The following is a 12536-nucleotide window of genomic DNA, read 5'->3' as shown; positions in this document are numbered from 1 at the left end:
CTATATTATGTTAGGGGATCCAGCCTGCATTGGTTTATGTCATGCATGCATGTCTTTCTTTACCTTGCTTAGGCATTATCTCTTCTATCCAGACCCTAGCCATAGCTCTTAGTATCGGCCCCGGCTAGCTTTGAGTGGTAGACTTTCTCTCGGGTTAGTCGTACACTCCTGGATTTTTTTCTCCTACTACTTTATTTCCCCTACTTTGATTTTGATTTAAGTATTTTATGTGATTTTATTTGATTTTGGTTAGCCTAGGGCGTCTGGTACGTTATCGTAGCCTAGGTTTATTATATCATGGTCCCATTAGTTTTGTTGTTCTTCCTTTTATCAGTTTTGTTGCATCTACGATGGCATCTCGCTGATCAGTTTGGTTGCATTACCTAGGCTATAGATTTCGTTGTTTTATCGTGTTACCGTTTCGTGGTCACCATGTGATCGCGATACAGCCAGACGCCCGTCCAGTCACCCTGCCCTCCTCCCGCTCTCCCATAGAGCTGGGGGGAGGGAGGTCCGTCCTTGCTCGCTCCACCCGGGCCTGTCTCCCTCTCTCCCAATTCACCTACGGACGGGAGGGTAATGTAGGGGAGGCTGGACAGACACCGTGACTGTGGGTTTCGACCGCCGTCTCTCTGCTTCACGGTGCTTTGTTGTGACGAGGTGGTAGGGGGATTGGCCGGGCCTCATCTCCTTTGTTGCTCCGTTGCCCCGATGTTTGCTCGAGTTCTGTTTCGCCCTCTCGCCCCTTCCCGGATTGTCGGTGCTCTATTTTCTTACCGGAGCTCCGTCGATCACAAGGGAGGGAGCTGGTTCCCCGCTTGCGGGCGGACCTCAGGCGTGCAGTTGGTCTCATTTACCTAACCATCCCGTCTCGTCGGTACAACGGGGAGACGGATACCACCGCGATTCGGAATCATTTCCGGAATTTAGTGCTATGTTATGCTTAAGTTTATCATAAGTTTATTTTAAGCTATCATAAATTTAATTTAAGCTAGCTTAAGCTGTCCCCTCCCACCTACCTCTGTTTTAGGACACCGGATAAACACACCAGAAGTTATAGCCTATTTCAGGCGGTAGGGGAGGGGTTATGCCCAAAATTTTCACTCTCCGGCGTGCATCGGAGTTCTAATTTAGCCTGTAAGTGATGTCTTTTATGGTACTCATGTATCCTTCCACTTACAGACTACCAACTGCGAGCATCCAGGATGCAACGCCATGCTCCAGGACCCCTGCGGGCATGAAGTCTGTAGGTCCCACGCTCCGTGCGCGACTCCACATGGGAATCTGCAGGGTGGCTGGTACCATGAGACCTGTACAATTTGTTATGATCTCGTGGGTCAGTTCTTAGACGGGGTAAGTATTTCCAACTGTATACATGAACTGTAAATACTGTACTAGATCTTAAGTTTAATTTTAGTAATTTCTTTTAAGCTTAAGTTCCTTATATGTTGTGAATTACATCCCCAAATTTTATAGGTTTAAGCCCGGTTTTAGTTTAAGGTTGAATTTAAATTTTAAACTTAAAACTAATAAACGCCCTCTCTTCCAGGCTGCTGTGGTTAGAGAGACCGCCCTTGCAACCCTGAGGGCTTGGGTCGGCGGCTTCGGCAAAAACGCCGCCAAGGGACAGCCCTACATCCTTGAGAAGAGGATGGCTGTCCTGCTGTTCCCCGGCGGCAAGTCGACGGGGTACGTCGACCCGGCAGAAGCACCCCGACTATGGCGGCGATCCAGCAACAGATCGCTGCGTCGATGAAGGAACCAGGCCAGGATATCTCGTCGGAAGTCGCGACACTGGACTTAAATGTAGAACCAATGGTAGGTGTTGACGACCTGTTGGTCGAGGTAGGTACGTTGGACACCCAAGGGCTTCCCTTGGGCGCCACTGGATCTTCTTCTCCTGCTACTTCTCCGGCTTCTTTCCAAGGCTTTACAGGAGCTGAGCTCCATTATGCTTCACCTAGTGCTTCGGTTAAACCCAAAGTCAAGGGCCAAAGGGTACAGAAAACCCTTAAAAAGACGTCGTCGTCGTCCAAAAAGACTTCGTCATCGTCATCATCTCGTAAGTCTCCGGCTACAAACCCCGGAGCAGAGAAGTCTAGAGCTTCTGCTTCAAGCTCGAAGTCCTCGAAGAGCAGGTCTTCCAAGGAGAGGCCCCGTACTCCGGCGGAGCCAGCGGTCTCTCCTCTTCCTTTGGTGCCTATGCCAAGTTATCCCTCCACCTCCGCATCAGCTCCGGCTTTGGATCCCAACGCTGGGTTGATGCAACAAATGGGAGACTTGGTTGGCTCGTTGAGGAATAGCATGGAGCAGATGTTCTCCCGGTTGTCCGAAAGGATTACATCCCAGGACAACATAATTGCCGGACTCAACCAGGCCCCTCTGGCTACTCCTCCAGCATTCGGTGCCGGATTGCTACAGCTCCCTCCTCACGACTCTCTGCCTCCATTCTCAATGAACAACCCCTGGAGAGTGGCGTCATACGCCCCTTTCCAGGACGGCCTTATCTCTATCCCGGAATGCGGCACTCGAAGGATTGAGGACTTCGAGTTCTATCCGGAGGGCCTCCAACCGCCGTTCATTGGCTACGCCAGGCTTACAGACGCAGCCATGACTAGAGAGATTAAGGTTCCGAAGGAGACAGTCCTCTACTCCCGTGATCAAGCTCAAAGAGAGTGGCTCAGGTGTTTGGAGGAAATGGACTGTACAAACACTAGAATTCAAGCCTTTAAGAGTCCCTTCACCATTTTTACGATGGATGAAGAAACCCCTCTTCCCTTCTTGACTAAGATAGCTACGGTCACCATTCCGGCTGCCCTGAAGGGAGAATCCTTACCCCAATTAAGGGAAGCAGACCCCACCTCTCCTTTGCTCCCTTCACTTGGAGCGGGCAAGCTCAAGCCAGACTGCGCCATGGACCAGTTCGGCGAGAAGCTACCTAGACTTCCTGACAGCCTCATTCAAGCTGAGTTTGAGGCCAAGTCTAGGCTTGCCAGGTCCATGAATACCATGGCAATGACAGAGGTAGCGGCTCTTTCCTATGCTTCAGAGCCGCTCTTCAAGCTCCTGACCAAGTCCCAGACGCACACGGTCCAGTCTGACTTGTTCGAGTTCGCGACGGCTAGGGTTAATTGCCGGAAACATGTCCTCCAGGAAGCAACTATTCGGCATGAACCGAATAAGCTGCTTTACTCCAACATCTGGGGGGCAGACCTCTTTCCCGAGTCTATGGTCAAGGAGGTCCAGGCTGAGGCAACAAGGCTCAACCAGAGCCTCAAGGATCGTTGGGGTCTCACAGCTAAGAGACGCCAAGATCAACCGGCAAGAGGTAAGACACAGAAGAAACTTAAACGTTACCAGCCTTATCAGAAGAAGCAGTAACGTTTTGATCAAGCTGTTTCGGCTGTGCCAATTGTACAATCAGCCCAGCCTTCTACCTCCAAAGCTCAAACTCAACCCATTTATGTGATTTCCCCTCAGCCTCAGCCTTCCACCTCCTACGCTGTCTCCCCAGCCTTTAACCAAGTGTTCGAGGGCCAAGCCTTCCAGCACTATGACCGGTTCGGCAGGGGAGGTAGAGCTAGGGGATCCTTTCGTCAGAGAGGATCAGGAAGGTCTCTCAACAGGGGAAAACACTTCCGTGGAGGCCACGGAGGTCACTCGACCCAGCAGCAGTGAGAGCTCGAAGGTAGGAGGGAGGCTGTTTCTCTTCCAGCATCGGTGCATTATTGACGATTTTGTCTCTACATGGGGGATTTTACTGAGCATGTTTTCTCGTTTCATAGCCTTTTGGAACCCTACCGATCCAGTTTTCAGGCATGCATGTTCCTTTTGGTTAGGTTACCTTGTTAGGCTCTATGAGAATTATGCTAGTCCTACTTTTAGCCCTAGCCTACCCTGGCAGTCGGTCCCGCGTTTATTCGTCACAACACTAGGCCAGCTGCTCGGAGTTTCCAGGTCTTGACCACCCTTCCCGGTTGGTCCAGCCTAGTCCCTCCAGGACGTTCCTCTTTCTCTTCACCTCATTTTATTTCCTTTCCCCCGTGTATACTGTAGATTTCATTTTATTTTATTTTATCTCATATCTGTAAGTCGGCTTCGGTTGGCCTATAGCCTTCCGTTTGCCTGGCCTTCTTCACCTCGTGGGTGTCCGCACCCAACAGTGAGGAGTCCAGGCGATCGCGTAGTAGCCACCACGCTACCGCACCCCTCCTCCTCCCCCCACCATCTTCCACCCAGGTGGGGTGATATCTCGCTCACGTTGTCGCTGACAACCGATCCGAGTTCCCCCTCGGGGATGGAGGGAGGCCCCCACGGGGACTTATGGTGTGTGGGTGGCACTACCCAGCCGTTCTCATTCCAGAGTAGGGGAAGAGCTCGGCTCTACCCAGCCTTGGCTGGCCACCAGGCTCTGGTGAGCTCGGCTCCCCTCGGCTCTCTGGACCATACCCTTGCCTTCAGTCACTCCCTCCCACCCGCTCTGGCGGAAACAGGATTCCGGCATAGCCGGACTCCTTGAGGGTGATGACTATCTGGAGGCTCCGGCCTCCGTCGGGCTTACATTATTTCATTTATCACCTCATATTCTTCTGTGTATTTGTCTTAGTTTAACTTCGAAGCCAACGTGCTTCTCCGGGAGCTACCCTCCCTTTTAGTTTAAGTGTTATGGTGGAGTTACCAAGCTCTGCCGCCTCACCCGATCTCTCCCATCTTGACACCCGGTACCTGCTTGGACTACTCCTTCTCCGGTGTATGGCAATAGTAGCTACCCCGCTTCAGTAGTTTTCCGTTCTCCGGTGACACCGGAAACACGGTTAACTACTTGCTACTCGCTCTACCGGATTCTCCAGCATGGTGCATGGCAAGAGAAGGCCAACACAGGGATAATTCTACAACACCGGAACACTCCGGTGTTATGGCATATCAACCAAGGACATTGTCTGAACGGTTAACAATGGTACTCATGTATCATTCCATTTACAGGCCACCCATTGTATGGAGACCGACTGCAACGCCGTCCTCCAGGATCCCTGTGGGCACGATGTCTGCCAGACCCACGCCACCTGCGCAGTCCAACTAGAAGGTTCAGTAGTGTGGCATCACAAGAACTGTACCACCGCTATGATCTTGTGGAACGAGTCTCCTCTGATGTAAGGGACTCTCCGGCGTGTTCATAGAGATACAGGGTGGACCACTGTAATATATATGTCAAACATATGCCTCCTAAGTTAAGTTATATTAATAAGAGATTAGTTTAAGTTTAACACTAACCCTCTCTTACAGGGAGCCCAGTCTGTTCGGGATGCTGCTATTTCCACCCTCAAGGTATGGGTGGGCGGCTTCGGGCGGAACATAGCCAAGGCAAGGCCATACATCCTCTCCCAAGAGATGGCTACTTTGATCTTCCCCGGGGGGAGGGCCACCGGCTACGTAGACCCCGAAGTAGCAGCTCCCCTCATAGCATCTATTCAAGCCGCAGTGTCCCAACACCCAGAGGAGGCTTTGGCACAGGAGGTCGCAGAGGAGGTCGCGGCACTCGATCTGGACATCAAGCCCATGACTGTGGACGGCATGGGCAACGGTAAGGATGCTAGTGAGGCAAGCTTTGTAGGTGCTCAAGTTCTCCCTTTGAGCACATCTAGATCTTCTTCCCCTTCCTCTTCTACTTCCTTTCAGGGATTCTCCGGGTGATTTCCATCTGCTAAATTGAAATCCCTCTCGGCGATCCCTAAAGTCAAGCACCAGCCAAGTACATAAAACTCTGGCTCACCATCCCGGAGCGGACAAACTCAAACATGGGTCTCTCTCCATGGGGTCGAAGACCAAGTCTTCCAAGGAAACAGACCACTCTTCCTCTTCCGACCCTGTGGCATCCACCACTAAAGGTGCAATACCGAAGGTATTCAAGGAGAGGGCAGAGCCCCCTCCTTCGACCAGGAAGCATTCCCATCCAATATGATGCAACAAATGGGGAACATGGTTGGGAACTTGGTCAACACCAAGTTCCAAGAAATCCTAGAAAGGCTGGTCACACAGGAGACCATAGTCGCAGGTCTCCAGCAAGGCGTAGCGTCGGGGCTTCAACAAGACGGCCAAGTAGCCCAAGGCCAGGTTATGCCGGACTCCTCCACTCTCCCTCCCTTCCACCCAAGCAACCCATGGAGGGTAGCTAACTATGCACCTTTTGTAAACGGCATGCTTACGATTGAGAGCTGCGGAACTCGAAGGATTGAGGACTTCGAGTTCCACCCACCAGGGTTGCAAGCCCCTTTCATAGGCTATGTCCGTCTTACGGAATCTGCTTTGATCAGGGAGGACAAGGTCCCAAAAGAGACGGCCATCCTCTCTCGGTACCAGGCACAACAGGCTTGGATCCGTAACCTCGATGAATGGCAGTGTGTTAACACTAAGGTTACGGCCTTCAGGAGTCCATTCACAATTTTCTCTGTGGACGCAGAGACCCCAATACCGTTCACATCTAAAGTGGCAGAACTCACTCTGCAAGCTGCAATGAGAGATGAGCCTATGCCACAGCTCCGGGAGATGGAATCAACATCTCTGCTACTTCCTGGAATAGATGACACTCTGGGTAGACCTCCCAGCCACCTTCTCAGTTGGCAAACTCAAACCTGACTGTGCCATCTCTCTATTTAGTGAGAGGCTACCCAGGCTGTCTGATGGGCTCATCCAGACGGAATTCGATGCTAGGACATGGCTTGCGAGGTCCCTCAATGTTCTAGTCATGACGGAAGCAGCAGCTCTTGTCTATGTGCAAGAGCCGTTGTTCAAGATCATTGCTAAGGCACAATTGCTAAGTATGCAAGGTGACTTATATGATTTTGTTGTGGCTAGGAGGAACTGCAGGAAGCATGTCCTAGCAGAATCCACGATCAGGCACAAACCCAACAAACTCCTGGCCTCTTCTATATGGGGAGCGGATCTCTTTCCAGCCTCAGCAGTAATCGAGGTGCAACATGAAGCTGCTAGGTTGAACCAAAGCCTAAGGGTTCGGTGGGGATTAGTCTCCAAAAGAAAATCAGAGTCTTCCATATCGAATCCCAAAGCAAAGAAAAAGCCTAGGAAGTTCCAGCCCTTCCAGGCACCACAGCAGCAAGTGTTGGTTCAGGCAGTACCGGTCCCCCAACCCTCTACCTCTAAGAGCCAACCCCAACAGCAGTTTGTGCTGTTGACACAGCCCCAACAGCCGCAGGTGTCAACCTCCTTTGCTGTCTCCCCAGCCTTTAACCCAACCTTTGAAAGCCAGGCATTTCAGGCCTTCAATAGGTTCGGTAGGGGCAGCAGAGCTCACCACCATGAAGAAGTAACGGCAGCAGTTGCCAATCACAATGTTCATCACACGAACGAAGAAAGACCCTCCAAAGCCTCCCAAATCGCCTGAAGTAGTGCCTCTTGAATCGCCTGAAGAAGTGCTTCCCAAATCGCCTGAGTCACTGCCTCCCGAAGTGGCTCCTAAATCATCATCTTTAATCAACATTCATCACTGGTGAGTACCCTGTTTACATATGTTGTACTAGCGTAAAACAATTGTTTAATGTTTATACATATTTTGTTCTTTCTCTCTATCTCTTGTGATTTTACATACAATTGTTTCCCTTGTAAAAAAAATGGATGTCTTAAATAGTAACTGTATGAAAGCAAACGTGCATGACTGAATACTTATGGGGGGACTGGATTATTTTCACATACGTAACTAAGTCATGCAGTACATACATATGTATTTATGTATAACCATAAAATGGAAGATTTACTTTAAAACAGTATCAATAATATTTCAAAGATTAATATGAACCATAATAGGATATTTTATGTATATTTGATGAAGGATGGTCTTTTTAAGGAAACTTTGGTGTTTGCATGTTCAGGATAGGAGTTTATGAGGATTTTTAGAGGGAGGGTTCCAAACATTGGCAGGTTCTAACTATTCACGGGGGGTTCTGGTACGCATCTACGTATGTACGTACTAAAGTTCTCACACAACACGATAAAGTAGTACTACAACAAAATCACTAACGAATTTGTGTTAATAAACAAAATCGTATAGAACGAACGAATTCGGCGTGTGTATAGAAATGATGCTGCTACCGAGTGGCTGAAAAAGCACGCCACTACGTAGATGCATGATGGGAGAGATGCTGACCAATAGGAGGGCAGGATCTTATGGCGGTGACTAGCATTAGGAACCAATGGGAGAGTGGGAGGATGGTGGCGAGTCTACTCAGTTGGCGGCGAGCGAGTTTTAAAATTGTTATCGGTAGTCCGGGCAAATCTCGGGACTTTACAGCAACAACCTTTCGTATCCTGAACTATTTTTGTATGTAGAGCCAAAAAAATCTTCGTATTTGCTTTCGTGTAACTCGAATTTTTCGTAAGTTGAGCCTTTCGTATGTCAAGGTACCACTGTGTCTATATTTCCTGCTTTTGTGAACTTTCTAACCTGTATTATAAGAGGGTTTGCTACGTTTCGGCATAGCCCATTTGGCGCTGCCGTTTCGGCTTGGCCGATTCGGCGTCAGAAAACAAATAGCACTATTCGGCGTAGCCGTTTAGGCGTCAGACTGTTTCAACGTCTTTGTTCGATTAATTTTTCTAGAAATGCAATACGTCCTTTCTGAACTTTATTAAGAAAAATAAAACTGTAAAAAATTTTGTATTATTAAAAGACTAGTGGAATAATGTAAATAAAAAACTTGAATTGGGAAAAAATATAAATTTTATTCACTTAGAGAATAAAGGATCCTATTAAAACAATAATGGGATAATGCGAGTTAAAAACTTGAAATGAAAATACATTATTTAGAAAAATAAAATTTAGTACAGTTTTTTAACCTTAGGAATTAATTTTTCATTTCGTTATTATGAGCAATACCCTCCAGGAATTCAATAGGCTCTGATGACTCAACTTCCATTACTATTTTTTTTATTCTTTCATCAGCATTTCTATAGTTCTTTAGCTCTTTTGGAAGGTGGATATCCAGCGATTAATTTTTCTAGAAATGCATCACGTCCTTTCTGAACTTTGCTCAAGGCATCAATAAATTTCCAGATGGAAGGATGATGAATTCCTAGTTCGAACTGTAGACGTCGATTGGCAGCTTCAGCGTGATTGTTAGTGCGATCTTCATCATTTACAGTGCGTTCATAAAGGTTCCAGATCTCGGGAGCAAACATAGGGTTCATTCTTGCATTTCGACGCCTATTCTGTCGTCCAATATAAGTGTCTTCAAACCAATGGAACAAGGGTATTAGTTCGTCTCGAAGACCCGCTGCTAGTGTATCCATGTATTCGTCCACCTTTTCTAATGGCACAAAGGCGAGCGCTATAATCATTTTAGCCCATAACGCAAAGTCCGAGTCGGTTTTATAGCGATTCAATAAACCCAATGAAACAAGATGTCTGTGCATGTTTCGGGCTGGATGGAAAAAACATCCCTTAATTCAAGCGGTGGGAAATGCATCTTGAAAGGCATGAATGGCAGCTTGCTCAAAATCACAAATTACAGAAACTGCTCTCAAATTTGGTTCGATGGTTTTAAGTAACTCAAATAAACGAGAATAAGTTAATCTTTGCTTGTTAGGAAGAAGAGCATAAACGATAGGAATAACTCCATCATGCTTCTTAGCCGATATAACATATACTTGATGAAAAAGACTTGGCGCAATGGTGAAAGTTCCGTCAGCAAACCAAATTTCTGAGAAGACTAAATGCTGAAGCCAGCTTATTCTTCCAAATATTAAAATTCTATTACTGCCTTCTCCTGTGTCTCCCAATAGGAATTTTTCTTCCATACCCAGTTGGGGAACATACAGTGTATAGGACTCGGGTATAACTAATTGCTCCAAATGAGTTGGGTTAGCTGGCGCTTTGTTTAATAATTTTCATTTCCTAGTAATAAGTTTTTGCATTGCAGGCAAGTCAGGCCCTATGGCTAGAGCTGCTTGAGAGGCGCCAGTTAAACACTCATTTACTACAACGGTTGGTGGCTCCAGCGTTTCAGCACTTCTTTTCTTAATATTTGTTTTCAACTTTTCAACTTCTACTTTTGCAGCAGATGGTTCATGGGTATGTTGATTCAAATGGCGAATCACTTTTCCATCCTTCATATGTAATCTTACTTTACACCGATCTTTCTGTTCACATCGCCAGAATTTTAATTCAGAATCACTCTAGCTCGTTGAATCAAAAATAAAAAGGTATCCATCGTGAATCACTTTGCTTCTTCCACGTTTTGTTAAAATATCTCCTTCCATTTCGTACAATAGGGCTTAGACGACTGAAAATTCTAAAGCTACCAAAAAGTAAATGTAAAAAAAAAAAAAAAACAATTGTTCAATTGTTAAACAATTGTTAAAATGAGAGCTAATTGCGCTATAACAACGAAGTATCTATTTGATGGCTAAATGTCGTTTACAGCGACAAAGTAGTCATTTGACGCCTAACAGTCTCTCCGCCGAAAATTTCTATATGCCAAATCGGCTATGCCGAATTGGCCAAGCCGAAACAGCGACGCCAAACGGGCTAAGCCAAAAAGTCTCATTCCCATTATAAGAGATGTGTATTCTACAATAAGTAGATAAAAACTGTAGCAGATTTCTTCACTAACAGCAACAATAACAATAATCATACTGTCAATATTTTATTTTTCTTACATATCTTCCACCCTCAGTGGAAAAAACACAATGTACTAAATGTTAAAGACACGAATGACCATAAAATAATTCTCAATAACATCAAAACAGGAAACAGGGGAGGCAAATGGGAAGCTTAAAAGAAGATTCTGGGAGGTATGGAATAACAATCTCAACTCAGCAAAGGGAGAAGAAAAGTTCAGCACATCTGAGTGAATGAAGAAAGATAGAAAAGATTTGAATTATCACATATGAAAGATGAAAATTGATATCAAAGTTGCAGAAAAGGATTAAATGAATGAAAATCTACATATAAGACTGAATACAAACTGGAGGATGATGACATGACAGAGGGATTGATAGAGATTTAGATATATAGATGTTACCCCAGTTTGATAAAAACCTGATATTTGAAAATATTAATGGATGCCACCAAAGAAAAAGTAGAGAAAAAAAGCTCCTACAATCAATAACTGTCAAGTTTGGCTTCATTCCACAGAAAACAACAGGTTATATTTTAAATGATGAAAGAATAAAGAATGAAATATATGGAGTGCTTAAAAGACATACTAGGAACAGGGAAAGCTAAGAGCCCAAGAACATGAAGAAAAACATGAGATTTTCTACAAGCAACTAGAGGACCAGTCATTTGTAAACTGAATAGAGCATAGGAAAATACTTAGAAGGCTTGGAAAATTCTTAAAATCAACAACTGTCAGCCTGGCTTCTTGCCTTAAGGTAGTTTTCTATACAGACGACTAAAGAAGTACCAAACAAAAAAGGAAGCGATTATACCAGACATCAGGTGATCTTGAGAAGGCAATTTACAGAGTACCAAAAACCAAAAGAGGGGCATTAGGTAAATGAAAAATTTGAGCGCCTATCAAAGATCAAAACTGGTCTCTTTATTGTTTATCATAATACTGGAGGGAGTTAGAAAGCCCTGGTAGGGGCTAAATTCAGATGATATACTTGTAGTGTGTTCAAAGCAAACTCATAGAAAGAGGTTCCGGAAATGTTTAAAAGATGGGAGATAGAATGGTAAAAAGCGAACTGAGAAACAATGTAAGCATAAAAAAGCTTTTGGTACTGAAAAGGAAAAGGTTAGTGTTGTCTGGAAAAGGGTATGAGAACATTGCAGACGAGATGTAAGGGTGAACTTAACAACATGCATCCAATATTACATATGGTATCACAAGAGATGCTCAGGACCACAAAACAAAAATTAATTTTCATAGATACAATGTATTTGAAGCCCAAATACCAAAGAGATAAAATGGACAAGACCGAGAGGATCAACACCATTAAGTATTGTAATGACAAGTCTTAGATGTAGAACACTTATGTTATTTAGAGGCAAACTGTGAAGTAGGAATTGAGAAAGTAGTAAGAGAAACAACGGCAACTGCATGGATAAACTCAAAAGAATGTTATACCTCTAGTAAAGATGAACATCCAACTAGCAACAGGGAAAATTGGAGAAAGAATAGCAATTGTATGGATGATACAAAAAAAAAAAAAAAACTTTTAAGACTATACTGTTAAAGCAGAGCATTCACTCAATAAAGAAAAATCCTTCAAGAAACCTGCACTATCCTACGTTACAGAAATATGGATACTTACAGATGTTTTAAAGAGATGTGACCTAATGCTGCTTAGATTCAAGGCTTGGGTTTAATGAGAATTCACAACTCAAATGAGAAGGTTGCTGTGATAAAACAGACTGAGATAATTTGGATATACAAGGAGAAAGTTAAATAATCATTCCAGCTTGCATTCGCAAGCTACATCCTGCATAAAGAACGAAGGGTTGTATTTCTGTAGGTACAAACTGTAATAATATCCTTAAATGAAAAACGCAACTCCTATACACAGTATAGTGAATCAAT

General features: G+C 45.2%; 1 protein-coding gene across 8 annotated transcripts in view; it reads right to left on the bottom strand.

The window, feature by feature from the left end:
* The window catches only part of LOC135223644 (unconventional myosin-XVIIIa-like), a 1035943-nt gene that overhangs the window by 355681 nt on the left and 667726 nt on the right, over positions 1-12536 (bottom strand). The window lies entirely within an intron of this gene.

The sequence above is a fragment of the Macrobrachium nipponense genome, chromosome 10 (assembly GCF_015104395.2).
Source record: "Macrobrachium nipponense isolate FS-2020 chromosome 10, ASM1510439v2, whole genome shotgun sequence".
Classification (NCBI taxonomy): domain Eukaryota; kingdom Metazoa; phylum Arthropoda; class Malacostraca; order Decapoda; family Palaemonidae; genus Macrobrachium; species Macrobrachium nipponense.
Note: the sequence above shows the minus strand (reverse complement) of the source record. Positions and strands in the feature narration are given on the sequence as shown.